This window comes from Prionailurus viverrinus, unplaced genomic scaffold, assembly GCF_022837055.1.
Source record: "Prionailurus viverrinus isolate Anna unplaced genomic scaffold, UM_Priviv_1.0 scaffold_33, whole genome shotgun sequence".
Classification (NCBI taxonomy): Eukaryota; Metazoa; Chordata; class Mammalia; order Carnivora; family Felidae; genus Prionailurus; species Prionailurus viverrinus.
This window is the reverse complement of record NW_025927604.1, coordinates 5,140,930-5,163,841: the sequence shown is the minus strand read 5'-3', so window position 1 is coordinate 5,163,841 and position 22,912 is coordinate 5,140,930.

Sequence of the window (22,912 nt, the reverse complement as noted above, 5' to 3'; positions counted from 1 at the left end):
TTAACACTGTGTGGTCACTGGTTTATTCCAAGGAATATTTCCGGAACCTTCCCTGAGTGCCAGGAACTGGCACTAATTATAGTGGACATGGGATGGAGATGGTGGCAGAGGGTAGAGTCAGACACGAGGGGAAACCTCTAAGATCAGTCCAGCGTGTGTGCTGGGACAAGGGAATAGCCATGTGAAAAAGAGTGAGGTTGGATCCACATCTCACACGATACAAAAATTAACTCAAAATGGATCGAAGACATAAAGCTAAGAACTAAATTACAACACGCTTAGATGAAAATAAAAGCATAGGTATTCCTGGTCATGGATTAGACCATGATGGCTTCCCAGATATGAAACCAAAAACACAAGGAAGAAAAGAAAGCAGATTAATTGGACTTCATCAAAATTATAAACTTTTGAGCTTCAAAGGACACTATCAAGAAAGTGCAAAAACAACCCATAGAAAGGGGCAAAATATTTGCGAGTCATATATCTGGTAAGACACTTGTATTTAAAATCTATAAAGAACACGTGGAACTCAATAATAAAAAGACAACCCAATTTGAAAGCAAGCAAATCATACGAATAGATATTTCTCCAAAGATGATGTACAAATAGCTGATAAACACACAAAAAGACACTCAACATCATTAATCATGAGAAAAATGCAAATCTAAGCCACAGTGGGATACCATTCACCACCCACTAGGATGGCTGTAGTCAAAAAAGCAGACAATGGCAAGTGTTAGGCAGAATACTGAGAAATTGGAACCATTGTATGTCGCTGGTGGGGATGTAAAATGGTGCAGCCACTTTGTAAAAACTGTTTGACAGTTGAACACAGAGCTATCTTATGACCCAGTAATTTAACTGCTAGGTATAACCTTAAAAGATGTGAAAACATAGGTCTCCACCAAGAAAGATTATACACATAAGTTCACAGCGTTATTCAGAAGAGCAAGTAGAACCAACCCAACTGACCATTAACCGATAAATGGATAAACCCATGTGGTCCGTCCATACACGGACTATCACTCAGCCTTAAAAAGGGAGGAAGTACTGAACACACTACACTATGGATGAACCTTGAAAACATTGTATTAAGTGAAACAAGCCAGACACAAGAGACCACAGAGTGTGCGATTCCATTTCTATGAAACCTACAGAACAGAAAGTCCATCGTGACAAAAGATCAGTGGTTGCGTGGAACTGCCGGAAGGGAGGCGGCGGAAAGTGGAGAGCGACTGAAACTGCGTGTGGGGTTTCTTTCATGGGTGATAGAAGCATCCCAGAACTGGTGGTGATCGGTGCACAACTTTGTGGCTGTACTAAAACACACTGAATTGTATTTTTGTAAGAGTGACTTTGTGGCATGTGAGTTTACCTCCAAAAATGTGACTCGGGAAAGTTTGAGGTGTGGGGAGACCTCCACAAACTGATAATGAGTTTACACAGACAACATATATACATAATGAGCACCTGCCAAAAGCTAGGGACCTTTGGACCTTGTCTCACATATTCTTGATTCAATTTCTTGTCAATAACAATTGTGGGAATTGGCGTAGTCCCCGCGTTTCAGAGACGAGAAAAGTGAGGCTCAGAGACCTAACTGTATGGAGAATCAATGAATGAATAAATAAATATTAAAGTTACTTAGGACACATCCTTTTCCCTATATGGCTCTGAACCCATTTCAAATGGTTCTTGATGACAACACAGATCTCTTCCAGGTGTGAACCTGCTCAAAGTGGCTTCTATCTCGTTGACGGTCATCTAAGTGTCTCTTCTGGGCAGTCTGTCCTGGAGAGGAGATGAGATGGCATCTGCCTCCTGTTACTCTGTCACTAATACTGTGGTTTAGGTTTGGGCCCTTGAGCATTGCACACCCACTAGCAGAAGATTCTCTACTCAGGGGCCAACTCACACTTGTGTGAAACTGGGTAATATTAACTAAACGTTCTCATTTAACCTACAAACAACCCCTCCAGACTTTCTATGAAAGGCTGGATTCATGGAGTGAGAGCAGCAAGCTCCATATTGCATTTATCTGGGCACAATATAAAGCCCAGGGATTCAAAGAGGTTTTGCCCCTGATTTTTGCAGTTTACCACACAGATCATGAGGGGCAAGGAGAAATCCTGTGACCACAAGTCCCTTCTTGCGGTTGGACTGTTGGATGAGGCCAAAGAGGCAAGGCCGTGGGAGGAGGTCAACAGCAGCAAGGATCTGGGGGATTTTTGGCCACAGGAGAAAGTTTGCACAGGGTCCTCAAGTCAATGGGAAACATGGCAGACAGAGCCGCAAGCATGACCTTCGAGAAAGAGCGACAGGACTGCTTTGTACTGAGCTCCTTCGACGTCTCAGGCAAGGGAGTGATTCTGTAAAGAATCCAGAGATGAGTAAGTCTCAGAATCTGGCTTCTTTTTAGAGGAAAGCCAAGCATGGAGTAAAAGAGAAAATAAATACAAAATAATATTTATTAAATGCCAACTAAAGCACAGATAAGTAGCATTCTAGGAACTCAACGAATGGGAAATTAAATGATGGAGTCAGGAGGCAGAGAGATCCCAACAGAGGAGTTTTAGAAGGTGGGACTGCATCTGACCTACAAAGGGGGATCTGCCATCCCTCCCTCAGATGGGAAGCTGGCTCCCAAGCTCTAAGGCTGGTCCTCTGTCAGGAAGCTGGCCCGTCTTCAGGGCTGCATTTGGGTGGAGTGAACGCTGGAGTCTTATATGCCTTCCGGCCAACGGGTGTCAGGGTGAAGGCTTCCCCTTGAATCAGTAGGAACATAAATACCATTGCACAGGCTTAAAAATAAAAAGAACAAAATGTGCTTAGGCTCTGTGCTTTTTCGTTACTGGCTCTTCCTCTGGATCATTGGGTATGATTGATGAGAAAATGCAATCGCCAAATCGAGGTCATCTGGGAAAATCTTCAGAATCTTTCTCCTGCTCTTTCCAACCCTGCTGTGCACAAAGATTCCGGTGCGTCCAGGGGAATGTGGGAGAAAGTGCCGGGAAAAGCAGGCACCCATCTGAACTTGCCCTCTGCCGGGCAATGTTGGACAAGTCCCCAGAACCCTGGGCCTCAGCGTCAGCGCCTTGAGATGAGAGTCTTGGGAGATTCCCATTCCTCACGCTGGGCACAGCCCCATCTACCCCGTCTCACACTGCACAGCTGGTGCAGAGGAAAGGAGTTTTGGACCCGAGTGTGGACAGCAGAGAGGACACACAGGAGGAGCGAGCTGTCCTTTCCAGGAGATGCACTCTGGTACCCTGTCTTGGGCTGAGCTGACTCACATTCTGACTACCACCTGTTACTGCCCACCTTTTTCATCAGTTTGTGAGGACGAGGGATGCATGTCGGGTCACCGTCATGTCCTCACAGAGGAAAGTTCCCTGCTCTGTGTCTGGGAACGCCCTGGAAGGCCACTCAGGAACCACGCCTACCCAGGGGTACACCGCAGGTGTTTCACATCTCCTGGTGTGGGACCTCGCATTCCTTAGCTCAGGCCACCTTATCTCCCAGGTTCCTTCCTGGTCCCCGGATAACCACTCATCTCCCTGTTTTGGCCCGTCCCACTTGGCACTGATCCTCACCACCTCGGCCCTTGTCCTGACTCTCCTCAGCTCCGTGCTTCGGCAGCTCATGCAGAGACGGTTCTGCCCAAGGCCCCTCTCTGCCACCGTGTAGTGAGCAGACCAGGAGACCACTGTCCCCCACAGAGGCTCTGCATTTGACAATAAGGTCAAGATGTTTGTATTTCCACAGGACTTAAAACTTAGTGTGGCCTGTCCTATAAATTGTCTCACAATTCTGGGAGGAAGGCACTTTAGTTCCATTTTTACAGTTTTGCAAACTGAGAGGCGATGAGGTCACATTCCTCGGGATCCTTGGTTCGCTCACTCAGCTTGCCCAATGATCCAATGAAGGCTGAACTGAATCAGGGAACGAGCAGGGATGGGACAGGCATGACCACCGCCCCGGGGGTCCCCCGCACATGCTCTTTCCGGCTGACCCCGTTCTCCCTGGTAGACCGTCTTGGCCTCACTCTGTGGGGCGACCGGGGAGAAGGGTCTCGGAGAGGTTGCATGGCGAGGACCGAGTGACTGCCATCCCAGCGATTTGTTTTTCTGTTATTGTCAATGTTTTTCCCGCCACGGAGCCTGCGAAGGCTGTTTTTCCGGGGGCACCGTGTAGAAACCTGTGCTTTTTTGCACCGATTCTCTCCGAAACTGGTTTTTGGCTCAAGGGGAACCCTTATACACCCAAAAGAGGCCATGATTTAACGGAATGAAAACATGTTTTCATGCTAAAAGGGATCAGAAATCGGATACAACATTTTCTGGCATCGTTGTAGATGCTTGGTGGAAACAAACACACAAAAGCAGAAGAGAGAAACCATCCTTGTTGGGGCAGCTTGGTTCTTGAGCCTTGCAAGAGTAGAGAAATACCTCACCGGCTCAGAAAAAAAAAAAAAATGCGGAGGGAGAAGGCAGCTAAATGAAGAAAGCTTGCTGAACGCTGGACTCTCTGTGTGTGCAGTGGTCGTGGCACGGGATGGGGTGTGTGTTGCTTTTGTCAACTCCGCGTCTTGTGGCTGCTGGCGAGTGGTGTCGGGCAAGAGTCCTTCAGGCCCCCCTGTAACGAATTGTAATGAGTGGCTAGCAATTAGTGGGTGACTATTGGTAGCACAGTAGCAGTCTCTCAAGTATTTGAGAACAGTCCGTTCTGTAGGCGACGCTGAACGTTTCCTTGCCTGACATTATTAATGTTCATAGCAGATTAGCTTTTTGTTTTGAGCACAAATGTGAGCTTAGCTGGCTCAGCCTCGTCACAATTAAGCTTAAGCCATAGGAGTGGAGTGCCTATTAGGACTCAGGCACCAAGCTGGGTGATGGGGGCTCAGAGATTAATGCTCCGCCTTTGCCCCTGAACGGGGTAACTGGTAGGAAACTCTACACACTGAAATTTAAATAAGAAGAAATTTACAAATTAAAGGACTATTGTTAATATTATAAAGGGATCTGCGTGTGTGTGTGTGTGTGTGTGTGTGTGTGTTTAACAAGAACATTCACTGTAAGTTTATTTCAAATAATAAAACTCCTGTGGGGCACCTGAGTGGCTCAGTCCTTTAAGTGTCCGGCTTCAGCTCACGTCATGATCTTGCAGTTTGTGAATTCAAGCCCCGCATCGGGCTCTGTGCTGATGGCTCAGAGCCTGGAGCCTGCTTCGGATTCTGTGTCTCCTTCTCTCTCCGCCCCTCTCCCACTTGCGCTCTGTCTCTCTCTCTCTCTCAAAAACAAACATTAAAAATATTTCTTAAAAACTAAAATAAAGAATATTTTTTTGTAGAGATGTTTTCAGCTATTGTGTGACTTCCACATTTAATGCCTGTACATTAAGGACTTTCACGACCTATATTCAAAATTGAAAACTCTCGCCTATTTGGACATGAGAATATTGAACATGACTGCCAAGATACCAGGCAAAAATTAGAGTACTGACACTAACAAGTACAAGTTATCCAATTAATTTTGATTGATTTATTAATTGGTTATGAGCCATCAGAAACACCGTGCATTAAAAAATCTCAAAGGCAAAATTCTCAGAGGACACTGCCGTATCTCTAGAACGAAATCCACTTATTTAACTTTGGTAAATGCAAAAATAATTAAGTAAAAGGCATTCTATCAATTTAAAATAGAATCTATTTTGCATTTTCACATAATCTACGTGTATATTTACACACCTTCTTGGAGCTCGGGCCTCTGGACTCACATGCCAGGCATTATCTCTTTGTTCATTTGTGTTTATAATTCATTTATTTTTCCTGTTTTTCTTTTAAGCCTTCAGCTTCTAGGCTTGCCATACTCAAAAGCATGCATGCCGCCCATGAGTCTTAAGCTCCGGTCACGCCAGCCACTTCACACTGGTCATCAACACCGCATGGTGACCCTATTTCTCTGGTCACCCACTCACTCCCCTCTCTCACCTCTCTCTTACCTCACAGGGGTCCTCTCTGCCCACAGCACTCACTCCCCGTGCCCCCCACCAACCACAGCCCCAGACCAGTGAACCATTCCCCCACTTGGTAGAAAAAATGCGAGTTATTGGAAACTCTTTGACATCTCTAAAATTAAAAAAAAAAAAAAAACATACTACAAACCTATTGGTATCTACCCCTTATTCTATTCTTCTTACAAGAGAGGTTAGCCCTCCTCCTTCTAAAGTGGAACCCTATACCAATGGTTTGGATTTTATGCCTGTCTGCCCAATTTGATGTCTCTACTGTAAGTTTTCCTTTTATTTGATGTTAAACCTTACCTCTCAACTGGATTCTTCCTCTTGGCTCTCATGTTTAAATCTTCTTCTTCTTCTCCTTATTTTTTTTTTAATTTATTCTTAGACAGAGAGAGACAGAGCATGAGCCGGGGAGGGGCAGAGAGGGGGGGAGGCACAGAATCCAAAGCAGGCTCCAGGCTCTGAGCTGTCAGCCCAGAGCCCGACTCGGGGCTTGAACTCCCAGACCACGAGATCATGACCTGAGCCGAAGTCGGACTGAGCTCCCCAGGTGCCCCTAAAAAGGTTCATTTTTAAATACTTACATTTTTACATTTCTTTATTTTCCTTTAATTATTTTGTTAATTTCAAGTTAAATTTAAGCAAACATGTTTGTTTGATTAGAAATACCACGCATAGTATGTATAATACTCCTACGGATGTTTCATTCTTGATAGGTAGATAGAAATAAGAGGTAGAGAAAGATATACATACATTGGTAGTTACAAACATGAATATACACATACCTATGATATCTGTATCTAGCTAGATATAGTGTATATATTCAGAAAGATATATATAGATATATATAGATATATATAGATATATATATAATATTCAGAGACAGAGAAAAGGAGAGACAAATGTCTAGAATAATGATTTGATAAAGTCTCACCAACATTTATTTGTGGATGCTCTTTTCTTATTGAACTCTGTTGTCTTCAAGTGCATGCTCTGTTTTACTTCTTTATGGTTAATAATAAGCTCCTCCCTCTCTCCCTCCCTCCAACTCTCCCTCTAACTCCCTCTACCTCCCTCACCCCCTTTCCTTTCCTTACTTCTTTCCTCCTTTCCTTCCTTCCCTCCTTCCCTCCTTTCCTTCCTCCCTTCCTTCTTATCTTCCTTCCTTTTCTCATAGAAAGAGATGATACCTCCTACGAGGTTGTGAGAAGTCACAAGATGGAAGCTTTTGTGCTACCCTTGAGATGCTCAGCTCTCCCACGATGTGCATCTCCCATCACCCCTGCAGAATGCATGGGCTCCTATTCCTCAGCACTTTGAATCTTTCGTTAGCACACCCTGGAGTCTACATCATAGAATAATTCCTTTCTTAGAGGAAAGGCAGGGATGTGTTTTCTTCATTGTTAACTTCCTTTCCCCGGCACAATAACCACTTAATAAATATTTGCTGAACATAAAGGTAATAATATAGGGTTTACTAAATGCCCGAAAGGCATTACATTTTAAGTCGTTACTCTTTTCAATGACCTTGTGAGGCCAGCACGATTGCCACCTCTATCCTACAGGTGACAAAACTGAGGCACAGAAAGCGTAAGTAATAACCCCCAGGGCATCTCCATTAAGTGGACACTGGGGGGCGGGGGGCTGCAGATCCAAGCTCTTAAACCAAATAGTCTTTGAATTAACTTACTTTTAAAAAGTCAAAGACAGAACAAAGGCCTTTCCTGATGACATTTTCTATTTTTTGTTGTTGAACCTCAGAAAATGAATAGCAATATCATTAGACTTGAACATTATGTCATGCTTCCCGTATGGTCTAGCTTCACTGCTTTGATGGAATGAAAACAGTTCCAAAGGAACCATCTCGCTGTGGTCTTTGCAATTCTTTCACCTCGTGCACCATTGCCATTCTGCAGAAGGTAAGACTCCCTGTCCCCCACGTGTCCTGGGAGATGTAAGACTTCAATCTCACTGACCCCCAGATGCGGAGAACCCCACTTCTCCCCAGAGCCTGTGCAAAGTGAGGCTCCCCTTATCTTTCGGTCAGCACGCACTGTATCAGGAGGCATGGTGAAGCAGGCCAGGGATGATTTATTGCACGTGACACGGGTTTCTGTTTATGCACTCGTGAAGGCCATGTCTGCAGGATCTGTGGTGCCAGCTTGCAACCGGTACCCTGAGCCGAGATGAATACATGAATAATTGTTTTGATAATATTAAGCAGGCGTGTGTGATGTCGCTTTGCAACATCTGCTATTAACAACATAAACAAAAGGAGTCTTTCCTGGTTGTATGTTACAGTGCTTTCAGGAAAGTTTTATGTGTCTGATTTGGTAAGCCTTTGCCGATATCAATTAGAACACCAGTCTGTTTCTGAATATCCCCAGGATCAGGTGGAATGCCGGTGTGTATAAAATAAGATGGCTGGATAAAAGTCAGTTGTCGAGTTTATTGAAAATGCCAACCAGCCTTCTCTGCCCCCCTAAGATTTTAATTCTGTGTATCTCAGAATAGAGCAAGAAAATCAGTGGACGTTTCAACGAACACCAGAGGTTACCACCATATGTGGCCAGGTTGAAAAACCATTGATCTGATCTCACCTCCCACAGAGCTAGCCTCTGAAATTCTCAACAACGCATCAGACAGAGGGCCGATGCACTTGGAACATTTCCAATGATGAGTGATTCACTACCTTGCAAGATAATCCACCCAGCTCTGGAGCTCTGGCATACAGTAGCATGTTAGGATATTTTGGATTATTAAATAGAGTCCTTGAATCCAATGAACTATAATATTTTTCCCGGCTGGAGAGCAGTCTGAGCAGAGGCAGTGAGCTGGAAGGCCTGGGACGGCTGGCCATTGAAAGGACAGGGGACACAGAGCAGTGCCTCAAGTAGATGGATGACCACGGAGCAGAGGGGATTCGGTCATGAAAACTGGTCAGTGGTGATAAAATGACACATGGGTACCCCAGCCCCATCCCCACATGCCCCGTACCTTGGAAACAGGTAAAACCTGCCTTAATCTTAGATACACCTTGTGGAAGGGGTGACAATGAGTTAACTGAGAATAAGTTTCCACCACTCACTGGAGCAGGGGATGGAGCTGAAACAAGAACTGAATTCTGGGGGTACCTGGGTGGCTCAGTGTGTTGAGTGTCCAACTCTTGATTTCGGCTCAGGTCATGGTCCCAGTGTCATGGAATCAAGCCCCGCATCAGACTCCACATGGAACCTGCTTAAGATTCTCTCTCTCTCTACCTCTGCCCCTCTCCCCTGCTCATGTGCTCTCTCTCTCTCTCTCTCTCTCTCTTTCAAATAATAATAATAAAAAAAAAAACAACCCTGAGTTCTGTTATGAAAGCAAAGGAGATAACATTCTTACACATCTCAGAACGTGGATTACCTTTTATCTCAACCATAGTTTCAGGGGGCAAAATCAATTTCTCTGTAGAAATTTCTACCTTATTCTGCCTGTTAGAGCTACTCAAGTTTTCTTCCTTGTTTCCTTTTAGCTAATGGGAGGTGGAGTTGGTGTCTTTTCTTTTCCATGTTGAACATTCTCAATTCCACCATCCTTCATTTGGCATAACTATAGTCTACCCTTCTGGGTATGCTATAATTTGTACATATTTTCCCTAACATGGGCAACAGAATTATTATTCTCTACTCCCCACACATGGTCCAAGATATGATTTTTCTCCAAGCATATTGTGATGAATACAGCTTGGACCATCAGCTATTCTAACAATAGTTTTAAAAATAATGCAAATGATAAACCAGACATAAAACATAAATTTAAACACTATGTTCACAGTCCGTTCTAGGTATTATAGAGGGTACTACCAGGCATATGTATACACATGGTTCTGTCCTACAGATTCTGTTGCACACATTTTATTAATCTAGTTGATCGCAAAGCTCTCCTGAGACAGTATTTTACCTTATTTTTATTTTACTTTTTGGTTTTCTGTCTATTCAGTGCAGTAGGGTAAAGACAGACTTCTGTAACAAAGGTTCTTGCAAACCTAGAGCTTCCAGAGTAGAGAAGTTTCTTCTTTCATATGTAGCTGTCCTGATATTAGCAAAACAAGATGTTAGGGCAGACTTGTCCCTCAGGGTCCTTTATGGAATCAAATTCTTCCCCAAGTTTTTCTTCTTCATCCTCTGGCTCTCTATTCCCTGGGACAGAAATGGTTTTCTATGCCCACCATCTATTTTGATCAATAAAGTTCTATTGGAACACTGCCATTGGATAGGCAGTGTCTATGACTGCTTTGTTGTGGCAATGGCAGAATTGAGTAGTAGCCTCAGTGACCTCACCACTCACAACATCTTAAATACTTACTCTCTGGCATTTTACGAACAAAGTTTGCTGATCCCTTTCCTGGGGTGTTGTCATGGTTGAAGCTCGGTCACCACCATATGTAGGTTCAGGATGTAGAAAGAGGCAGAGAGGGTGGGAAAGGCACTCCCCTTAGGACTAGATGCAAAAATGGCACGCATCACTTCTATCCATAGACGGGACAGAACGTAGCCGTGGCGACACCAGCCCGAAGGGATGCCAGGTAGTTCAGTAGAGCTGACGGTCACACACAGGCTACAAGTCTGTATCAGGCGGGGGGGGGGGGGGGGGGGGGCGGTGGGGGGTGAAGGGGCTCTCTCAGATGGCCAGCAGACTCTGCCACACCAACAGAAAAGAGGTGAGTTCCATTTTAGCGCACAAGCATTTCGGTCTTCTCCGATGGGATAAGTTCTGTCAATCAAATGTCCCCTTTGATTTAATGCCTGTGTTTATTTTAAAGAAAAATGTATCCATATGTTTCTGCATCATTTATACCTCTCATCAAAATGTTGTTTTTCAACAGCTGCTTGGCACTCAAAACTCCTGGTAGAAAATGAATAAGCAAGTTTGGCTTTGCAGCGTGAAGCCCAGAAGTACACGTGGCATCTAAGCCCGGCATGTCAGCGTGCCAGCAGCACCTGGAAGGTAGGGTTTGCACAAACATTGAATGGAGCTGATTGCAACGGAGATCTTCTTCAGCCTTCATCTACTAAATTGGGTTGGTTGAATCCACTGTCAGGTAGTAACATTCAAAACAAAGACACACGGGGTATACAAGGAATCCTACACTGACAAACCAGTCGCACATTCGCGGTCCCATTTGGCCGGCCCTATACTCTGTAGGCTCCAGCTCTGTCATTTGGGGGCTCCGAAGTCCCCTGTTCCACTAGCATCCTGATCGCTGCTGGTAGGAGAATACGTCCAGCACCTTTCTCCCAAGGTGAAAGTTCAGAAATCCGGAGCACAACCAGTCTCTAGCTTCTAGGAATTGCCACAAAAAGGGAGGGGGACCTTGGAGTCAGGTCCGACGTGGCAGCAGAGCAGAGGCCCGGGCATCATGGCTGGCTTCCCTTCCTGCTCCTTGAAAACTCCTCTGGGACTTGTCTTGCTTGCAAGGCTGAGCCTCCAGCCACAGATGGGTTCTGTGAGCCCCCCTTCAAATAGCTTTATAATCAGTTCTCATTGTGATTGAATTAGTAAGGATCAGCATTGTTGAATGGAAGCAGGATGATTGTTGTGGCCCTGCTCTAGGTGAAGATACTGAGACTCAGAAGGTCCAGCTCATAGTTACCACTAGGAAGTGGCCGAACCCAACACGACACTAGGTTTTTCCATTCTGCATCCAGTGACATTTATCCATCCGAGGAATAGTCTGATGATCTATCTCCGTTGTCCTCTGAGAAATTAAAAGAAAGTTCTGGCACAGCCAGGAGGCCCTCTTCATCTGAGAAGGCCGGCGGAGAACCGTCTCCTCTCTGAAGCTTTTTGCCACCAAGGAGCCAGAACTGGCTGTTCTCTTTCCTCGGTCCCCATAACCACCCCTACACAGTAAAACCTTGGATTGCGAGTAACTTGTTCTGCGAGCATTCCACAAGATGAGCAAATATTTCTGATAAATTTTAAGTTGGCAAACAAGTGATGTCTTGAGATGCTAGGAGTACCTGATGCCGAGCATCACGTGACCACAACGGAGCTAATGGTTCTCGAAATTCGCTTTGATATACAAGTGCTTTGGATTACAAGCATGTTTCCAGAGTGAATTATGCTCGGAAACCAAAGTTTTGCTGTGTTTCTATTTGAAGAACCACATGGATCCCATTAAGAAGCTGCAACAGTTTCTCTACAATTCATGAAAATAAGTTATAAATAAAATAAAATTCTTCATTAGAGGAAGAATAGTCTCCTCATACTGCCTTTCTATCACAGTACCTCGTGTATTATGGGCGCTCAGGTTTTTTTGTTGCACAGGAATGAGCAAATGAGCAAATCAGTGTAGTAGCAATAGCTGTCAGAGCTCTCAAGGGAGTTTTCTGAAGTGTTAGAGAAAAGCATAATTAAGCATAGCTTCATTCACAAGCTAGTAGCAACCTCTCGTCAAGATCACCAGGAATTCTGCTACTGCGTCCCCAGTGGGCAGAAGCTAATACTGTCCGTGCCCTTGGGAGTCTAAGGCTTTGTCGGCAACGTTTCTATTCAGATGCTGTAGACAAAGAAACACGGAGCCTGTGTGAGGGCTCTTCTCGTCCTATGACTGAAGATGCTGTAAGGCTCACCTCCCCCAGAAACCCAGAATTGTTTCTCCTGCTAGATTACTGAGGAGCCCGGCTAGGTGGGGCCATGACTCAGATGGGACACGTTGTCTCCAGAGGGCCACATTAACGTTAAAATATCTTCCAGCGATGGCTCCAGCAACCCTGGTAAGTCAGGGAGAACCTGAAGAGTTGCAGGAGAGAGCGCACTGTGCTACCCTGTGCATGAGCCCCATCTGCAGGGGTGTTGGGGCTGGGGCATGTTCTCACAGGACCGAGAGCAATGGCGGGGAGCAGGTGCATGAGGAGCAGACAGGCAGCAGGCAGGTGGGTGGGGGCCGCCAGAGGGCAGGTGCAGGCACGAGGGGGGGCGTGCACAGAAAGGCACAATCACAGCCGCTGGAGACAAGAGGCCTTAGATTCCCCCCCCCCCCCAAAGAGACGGGATGGGTTTTCCTGGCTTTTCTAAAATGGTTCCCAGAATTCTATGTCCTAGAAATTAATTCAGGAATGAACACTTCCCAGACTCCAAGCTGGATCCATGGAGAAAGAATGTATTTTCCAGGGCGGCTAACTCAGAGAGTCCATATGGGAAACAAGGAAGGGCTGTGTGGATTAGAACGGGGTAATAAAGCAAATGGGCTCTGGCTTTGCTTCTACGACACACCGGGGTGGGGTGGGGGGACCATAGGTGTCATCAGCTAGGCGTCAATGTCTGTTTTTACCTCCACTACCCTCCCCTCCCCCAGTAAATATGCTTAAAATGGCACGATTACAATGGAAATGTGGTTCCATGACACTACTGCCTCCCTACTAGACTCTCTCCAAAACTTCTTGGCTGTCTTGATGATACAAGCAGGACGTTCTGGAAGCCCACACGGAAAGGAACTGTGAGGGGTCTCTAGGACCCTCAGGCATCTTCTGGATGCTGAGAGTAGCTTCTAACCAACTGCCAGAAAAAATTACTGAAGCTCTCAGCTCTATAATAATAAGCAACAGAGCACTGTCAACAACCATGTGAGCAGAAGGACGCTTCCCAGTGGGCTCTCCAGAGGAGAACCCAGCCCTGGCCAACTCCTTGATCACAGCCTTGGGAGACCATCGAGCTGGTGGCAGTTTGTTCTACGGTGACAGAAGGCTAATGCAATGGTGTAGCTGGTATTGCAGCTGGCATTCTAGCAAAATTCTAGTGCAGAGTTTTTTTGTGATCCACATCTCAGATTCCCACTGAAAAGAAGTAGGAATGGGGAACACAGGGAAATACAGAAGAAGGAGTATTTCTACTCTTGGAGAAAGACAGATGTGGATTTAAATTGACACATCATCTCTTGCTGGCTGTGTGATCTTGCACAAGCCACTTAGCCTCTCTGTACCTCATATTCTTCTCCAGGAGAAATGAAAAGATTTCTTTCACCGGGCTCTTGAGTGGATATGAAAGAATATACAGGTAGGGCAGGAAATCTAGTGGTGCTAATTGCTAGATTCAAGTAATCATTTATTTAAAAATTATCATAGCTAATATCTATTGAGTATTTATTGTGGACCAGTGCACTAAATCCATTTTAAATATTTACACAGTTAATCTTTATGGTAGCCCTAAGGAATAGATACTATTACAAAGAAACCAAAGACCATACCCAAATCACCCAGCTGGGATTTGAACTTAGTGCATCTCCACTGGAATTCAGCTTGGATATGGCAGAGGCCTCATGACCAAGAGGGACCAGTTGGAGGCAGGCACTGGGACCATGGCAAGCAGTGAAGGCTGCTCTCAGATCCTTAGCCTTCTTCCACCCTGGATGCAGAAGATACAGGTGTCCCCTGCTCTCCAAAGGTAAACCATTCTCAGGAAACCTTTGTAAGCCCAAATAGCTTAAGGTGCAGAGTAGCCTCCAAAGTTTGTGATATGCCCACTTGGCTTTTCTGGAAGAACTCCACTTGTGCAGTAACAGCTTTCTTTCATAAAAGCTCCTCAGATCCCTTTCTGTTAGTGTAAACAGGCAGTGAAGCAGGCCTCTTGTAAAAGCAAAGTGGCATAATGTGAACTTTCAGAAAGTGAGGTGCGCCTGTTGGAGGAACAATTCCCACCACAAGGCAAACATCAATTAATTATTGGGTCTGAGCATAGGGGGCCTTTATGAAAACATTGCCATGCATGGCCGCTTCTGTAGGAGACTGGCGGCACACTCTGGATTAGTTGGTCTTCCAGGAGATAATCCAAGAGTCTACCAACTACGTATGAAATCATTCTATGGGGAAACAGGTCCCACATCCTGAACAGCTGACTGACAGAAGACCTTTGAATATATATTGTTTGAAAAGTGTGTCTGCCTTCATATGTATGTTTGTGTAGTTCCCTGAGTTCCTTTCGTAGAGTCTTTATATATAAAACCCTGCAACATCATTGGGTTAGAGTCTTGAGTAGTGCCAAGGGTCACTGAGGCCAGGAGATGGTCATCGGGGAGTGGGGGGGGGGGGCATTCAGTTTTCTGGCCGTGTTTCCTGAAGACAGAGGAAGAGAGAGAACAGTCCCCCGAGGTCCTCTGTGCTGGGGGAGCTGGGGTGGCAGCCACATGGGGTGTCTTGCACAGAATTGCAAGACATCTGAGCACTCTAGGGACCAGCACTGTGTATTTGGCCATCCACAACCTTTTCAAACACACAACCATGTCCCTTGCCCCAGTACACATCAGTTGTCTTTGGGGATTTTCGGATGTCTTGGAGTGAGCTCGAGAAGTTATGGCCTCAAGGACTAAGAGGTGCATTTGGAGCCTCAGATTCTCCGATTTTACACTAAGTACAGTAGAATCCACCATATGCATTGGCGCAGAGATGACTGGGCAGGGCCGCCCCACAGGGGACCCTGACAGATCCTGTCACGTTCTCAAGGCAGCTACTCTCCACCTGTTCTGTGGAGTGATTTTCCGTGGGCTGGAGACAGACATCAGAGCACAGAGGTTCTGGGTTTGTGTCAGCTGTCAGCCCAACCAGGCAACAGTTCGATGAAAGCTGCCGCGAGGGAAAACAAGGGAGCAACTGTTAGAAGAAGGAGAACACAAAACGCCAGGTGTCTCTAAAGAGTAGAACATATATGGAGGTTTAATCCAACGAAACTCCCACTGTAATTCATTGTTTTTGCCAAGGGAATAAGCCATAATTCTTCAGGGGAACTTAACTGAAGTACAGTGTTCACAGGAAAGTACATGAAACGAAAGGGGGCTGCCCCACTTTTATAAGCTCTGAGAGCAGGGGTCTTAAGGACACTTACCTTTCACAACTTACTGTGGTTGTCCCCCATCTTCCTGCAGACTGGCCTTTCCACCCACCTTGGCAGACTGGCCAGCCATTAGTGTTTGTATGGTCTGCTGGTCAACGGTGGATTTGACTTTTAATAGTTGAAAAAAATTAAGAGATTGATATCTTTTTTTGTATATGAAATGATATGAAATTCAAATGTTAGTGTTTATAAGGAAAATTTTGCTTTTCGCCTTTGGTGCTATGGATGTTTTGGATCAGATAAGTCTTTGTTGGGGGTGGGGCTGTTCTGCGCAGTGCAGGATGTTGAGTAGCACCCCTGGCCTGCACCCACCAGATGCCAGCAGCACCCTTGTCCATTAGGGGATGGAGACGTGTACAGATATTGCCTGGTGACCCCTGGAAAGCAAAAATCACCCCTGGAGAGAGCGGCCTTCTCGTTGGACCACAGCCATGCTCATTCATCTTGCTGCCATCTGTCTGCCTTCCTGGGACAACAGCAGGGTTGACTAGTTGTAACAAAGGCCGTCTGCCCCAAAAAGCTTAAATATCACGCCTGGCCCAATATGGGAAAAATCCTCCAGCCACTGGCCTAACACACAGAAGGAATCAGAGTTGGAAAAAGGCATGAGGAAGAAAGGAAGAGAGAGTCAGAGAATAGGTTGGTCAGGCAAAATAGTTTCAGGAAAAATGCATTTGTCTGTTTGCTTGTTTGTCTGTTTTGTTTAAACAAAGACCAATTAGTGCACAAATCACCACGTACAACCAAGTACACATTTCTTTCCAAAACGACACCATCGAGTTCCTCAGCTCTGCCTCTTCTACTTAAACTTGAGAAAGCTACCATCTATCATAGAAATGCAAGTCGACTGAAAAGAGCCAAATGAGACAATGCGGAAGTACTGACCCTTGTAGGCAACTCTGCAGCTATTTGAATATATTAGCAGCATGTAATGGTTCAACAAATTCCAAGTCAACAGACTGAGAACTATTCTGTGAAATCCAAGGAAGAGATAAGAGCCCGGATTTATTGAACAGTCACCAGGTGTCAGGCACTCAGAGAGAATCAGTACCTACATGGAACCCTCTCAAGAGCGCTTTGAGGCATCATTTCCTCATTTTTGAGACGAGGGAGCTAAGGGTCACAAACAGGACGGGGCTTGTCCAAGATCTCCTGGAGTCAGGAGCAAAACTGGGACCCTGACTGGGACCCGGATCCTGCCAAAGACTTCATGTCTGTCACTGTCACGATACATGTTTGGTAAAATACATTTGAATCAGTCACATCCACAAGGACGTCAGATTCTCTGGAATGAGCCGACATTTCTAGAAATCCTGAGCACAGAGGGACCTAAGTCATAAAGACACAGGATCACTAAGTCTCGTCCACAGCCACAGTAGCCACAGCCCTGCTCCATCAGTTTCCAGGGAGCACGGACTGACATTTCCTGGGGTGACCCGGCCTGTCTGAGATTTTGGTAGAGTGTCAGCGTTTCCATGCGCCATGCTGAGCAATGTTAGAAAGGCGCTCACAGACAATCTGAGGGAGTAAATGGACTGAAAAGGCATGCGTGTAGAAGCAGGCAGTATAAAGAGAGATTTATCACTTGTTCTGATAAATTGACAGTGAAATTAAAAAGCTTAATTATTTCAGCGTGAATTTTGAGAGGCATCTTTTCCCACTGAACATATGAAAAAGTTTCAGAGCATTTTGCAGCAATAAAACATCTGTGACCCAGTTTACAAAAAAACAAAAACAAAAACAAAAACACAGAATAAAACTGAGAGTTTTCAAGGTAGCAAAGAGTATCAAGACGGATACCGTCTTCCAACAAGAGAGGGACGCTGGTGTATGCAGCGGGCCTTTGAAAGCACGTCCTTACAAATATTGACTGAGTGGGAGAATGGCAAGGAGAGTTCTGGAGGGCCCCAAACATCACTGAGATGAATGCATAAAGGTTGGTGGCAGAACAAAGACCAAAGGAAGAAGGGTGACTGGGTGGCTCAGTCGACTGGGCGTCTGACTTCAGTTCAGGTCATGGTCTCATGGTCCATAAGTTCAAGCCCCTCATCAGGCTCTGTGCTGACAGCTCAGAGTCTGGAACCTGCTTCAGATTCTGTGTCTCCCTCTCTCTCTGCCCCTCTCCTGCTTGCTCTCTCTCTCTCTCTCTCTCAAAAATAAATATGTAAAAAAAAAAAACAAAACAAACAAGCAAACAAACAAAAAAACAAAGACCAAAGGAAGAGATGTATGGGAGTTCACTAATGGAAAGACAATGGCATCCAGGAGCTGGTGAAGACAAAAAAATACACTGAATGAATTTTAAGGACAGAAACACAGTTGGAAAAATTATGGCAAAATACATGCTCTGAAAGCATTGAATCATAATAATTCCAAAATGTCTCATTCCGTGTGGTGTGTTGCTAATGGAGAGAGATGAGTGGTAGAGTCTAAGGGCTTCATGGTTTAGTTTTAAAAGGTTTCAGCTATGTCTGGGACTTAATTCCAGGGGATCAGGCAGGGCTTAAAAAATACCTTTTGAAGCAAACCCAGCTCAAATCCAATAAACTCAATAAATATTCACAATTCTTCAATGGTTTGAAGTAGATTATTTTAAACTGATACAACACTTGACAAAAGTCTGTTCTAAAGAATGTATAGAATATTTACATATAGTAATTCACTAATTAGAGAAAAAATAGGCAACGCTTCTGAAGATAAGAAACCTATATTGTGCATAGAATTAACTAGATTGAATCCATGGTGAAAATTCTTGGACTTTGTGCCTTGATCATTATTTCAGTCTGAGTCCCCAGTTCTCGGGAAATTTTATGCATATGAAGTAGGCACTTTTGTACGAATGTTCACTTTTAGCAAGGTTCTGATTAGTAAAGAAAAACTAAGGTAACCAAAATACATACATACCAGGAAGTGTTTTCCAAAGGAATTTTTTGACTTAGCCATGGTCTTAATAAACAGAAGATGGGTTTTTAAAACATAATTGTTGCAGATACTTTTTGAATTAATATTTTTACATAAAAAGTTAATTCATTAAATACTAAAGTAGCGACTCTCAAAGGGGAACACCATTTCTTGAGTGGGGGGAAAGGAATATGGTATAATTGGGGGACTTCTCGAAATACAGCATACCCACCACCCAATCCCTCTACCACTGGAAGAAAATTCTAATACACATCTACAAAGTGGCAGACCTACCAATGACCCCACAACCCCGTGTCCCATTCTATTTAGAAATCAAGGCCTTGTTGAGTCATTGTTATTGATGAAAAAGGATCATTTCTCCCAAATGTGTTTGGAGCATACAGCAGGAATAAACCTAACGGTTTAATACTCGGCTCACTGCAATCCTTGTCAAGGACTAGATTCTACCATCAGCTCAGCTGAATCAAAGCACAGGGTTTGATATTTGGCCAGTAATATGCATGAGAGTTGCCACAGGAATGACCTCAGCGTCATTCAAAACCTTTATAAAGTTGGGCAGAGGGAAACAGTATTAATGGGATTGCTTGAGAAACAAGGGGTCCCATCCTCCCTCTCGAGGAGGGTTGTCAGTGAGGGTCATAACCTGTGTTCCAGGTACCCTGAAATCTGTTGAAGTGTAGAGTTGGACACCTAGAGCCATTTGCCTGGGGGCCATCACTTTGCCTCTTTCCCAGTGTCCCACAGATTGCTTCTTATGATTCTCGGGCTTTTTTGTTTGTTTGGTTGGTTGGTTGGTTGGTTGGTTTTCCATGCAGCGAGAACACTGGAAGGGTATTACGGGCTTTATTGTAAGAACACACACGGTCATGGACATTGCTGACTGTGTAGTCAAGTGTGCTCTATAGGAATAACCGAGAAATGTCTGCTTAAGTTTTATCATCAGAAATAACTGTGCTTTTTAGGGGCAAATAATTCATTTTGTACCTTATATTCTCTGTTGCTTGTCACAGCTCCTGCCTGCGTTTTGGCATCAGATGCTAGAAAGCTTCAATCCAAATCCGTACGCAAACACTTCTGAGTTCACCCCACATCCCTTCACTCACTTCCCTTTTGTTTCACACAATGCACTTTCTTACTCATTTTTATTCCGTTTATCTTGTTATACTGACTGGGTTCTTGGTGAGATGAATCACATCCATTTCAAAACAGAGCAGAAAAGGAATGTGGGACAGGTATTTTAAAAACAAATTTTAAATATTTATAGTCTGTCTTCTAAAAAGCAAGTTGTTTTTTTACGTTAAGTGGGGCAAAGGGCGGAGGGATTATTATAAGGTCTGGCTCTTGGCCGAGGACCTGTGATTGAATGGATTCAAGTTCAAAATTGCCCAATAAGGTTGGGGAGAGGTGGGGGAGGGGAGGGCGGGAGGAGAGGGGGTTGCTGGTGAGGGAGAACAAGAGAAATACCACTAACAACTCAAGATTTATCCCTTACCTCCCAAAGGACAGCTGGGTTGCTTCCAAGTTTGGGCAGTTAGGAATAAAGCTGCTGTAAACATCTGAGTGTGGGTTTTTGTGTGGACCTAAGTTTTCAACTTCTTTAGGTAAATACCAAGGAGCGTGATTACTGATCGCATGGTAAGATTATATTTAGTTTTGTAAGAAACTGCCAAACTGCCTTTGAAAGCAGCTACACCATTTTGCATTCTCATGATGTTGGCTTTTGATTAGAGTCTTTCAAATATGAACTAAACTACCTTGGATTGTGTGTTTCCCATTAAGATACTTTCAATACTAACAAACTACTGCCAGTGTAAGGATTAAAATACACCTATAATTATGTATTTATAAATTACATATACTTGTTTATCTAGAGATATGCTAGAAAAAAATTACATGAATTTCAAGAATAAATGAGAAAAAACATTAATATAGAAAGATATTTTAATAATCTTTTCTTAAGGATAGCTCAATCTGGGAAAGTAAATATTAAGAATGAAAATATTTCAACAAATATTTATGAGTGTGATCTAATATATGCATACAAGTATATAATGCGTGCCTTCAAACTGTATGATACTTGTTCTACATAAACTGCAATAAAATACTTTATCATTTGCACACATTACGTAGAAAGTCTCAACAAAGTTTTTAAAAAAATATGTGCAGTAAAAACCCTCTGATCATAAAACTTTTAAGTTAAAAATAAGCAAAAAATCATACATTCATAAACTAAAAAATTAAACATGATCCTGAAGAACTCAAGTGTTAAAAAAAGAAATAGAAATAGAAATATTTAGAACTGAAAGACAGTGTGAATTATTACTAGTCAAACGCATGGCACATAAGTAAGTAGAATTTTAATGTAATTAAATAGCCTTGAATAGATATCATTAAAATAGGAAAGAATGAAACTAAGTGAGTTAATTGAACAACTCAAGAATCTAGCAAAGAACAATAAATTATAATTAGAAGTAATTTAATGAAATAAGTGCCTTACTCCCTCCAATTTTTTTAGACATGGTTGAATAAGAGAAAAAGAGAAAGGCCTCTTCAGTGGATTACGGGGTCTTTCTATCTATGGGTAGATAGGTGGATGGATAATGTTTTCATCAAAACAGGTTACCTGTTCAACAGCCATTTCCAGCCCCCGGAAGTACCTGCCGGTACCTTTCCCTGACATTCTGTAGTAACCCAGTCCTGCCCAGGGAGACCTGAAGAACCTCTCCACAGTTTTTCTGGGTAACCTCTTCTCCACTGATGGAAAGAGGTATTTGAGGAGAGATCCCCATTCTGCTCTATGATATATGGTTGAATGAGTTTGGCAGTTTTTTGGATCTAAGACTAGACACATTTATGGTTAAGAGTCACCGTACCAAGAAAAGAATAGAAGACATGTGAAAGTTCTGGAACCCTGAGGGCCGTTTTGAGTCAGTTGAACTAAGCCCATGTGTGCCTGCCCTCTCTCGGGACTCCTTAATATGTGGATAAGAACTGTCCCTTTCATGTCTTACAGCTGAAATCACCCTCTCACATGCAGTCATTACCTGCCATATTGCTTTTTCTAACAGCCCCAGACAACATGAAATCCAGCGTTGGTTTCAACCAGATGTGGGAGTAGCAAGAGACCTCAACTAAGCAATTTTACTTTTAGAGGAAAACACACCCCAGGAAACACCTTTCTGAACACAGAAAACCAAACTCATGCGGCATCGATGTGCTCCATCCACCTCAGAGACGAAACGGTTGCTTCTTTTGGATTTCCAATCATTTGTTGATTCAAAACATGTAAGGCGTTACATATGTTTTATTTTATGAGAGCAGTCGTGGATGGCAATGGTATTACAATCGTCCTCTGTTTTGGTACATTAGAAAATACGTCTCATATTTCCAAGCAGTGTGACCCTTGCTTTTGTTTGGGTCATCTCGTTGAATTTTTACAGCAACTCCACATAGTTGGAAATATTCCCCCTCCAATAATGTGATAATGGAGTCAGAAGAAGTTAATTAGAAGAAGCTGACAAAGCATTATGTGAGAACTTGCCAGAACAGTAGTAACAATCATGGCAGCAGCAGAAATAACAAAACTATGTTTGGCTTGCACTGCTTGGTTTCCAGATACAGAAACCAGAAGATGGCTTAACCACCATTAGTTTTCACAGTAAAATGCGCAGTGACCAGAGGTCTGGTGGTGCTACAAGATGAAGATAAATTAGTTCAAATATTGCATCATGATCTAATTTATTTAAAACAAGAGTGAAAAATTGGTTACTTTGAGTGTCATGTTGACTTCAGTATCAGATCGCCAAATCCACTTTATTTCACATGACATTTTTTTGGTCTATTTTACTTATGTTTGGCTTTCTTCCTTAAAAAATTATCACAGAGTCGCAGAGGTTTTTTTCTCAAAAAGTAAAATATGGCATATTGTACTCTAAACAGGACAGGGGCTTTCTTTTCTACAGAAAAGTGAGTTTGTGATACCCATGTGGGTGGCAAGATGCCAAGCCATTATTGGAGGAATCTCCTCACAAACAAATGTAAGGGGGCCAGAGCAGACCAGCAATCCAAGACGGGACTTTCGTGAGAGGGAAAGCCAGCATCC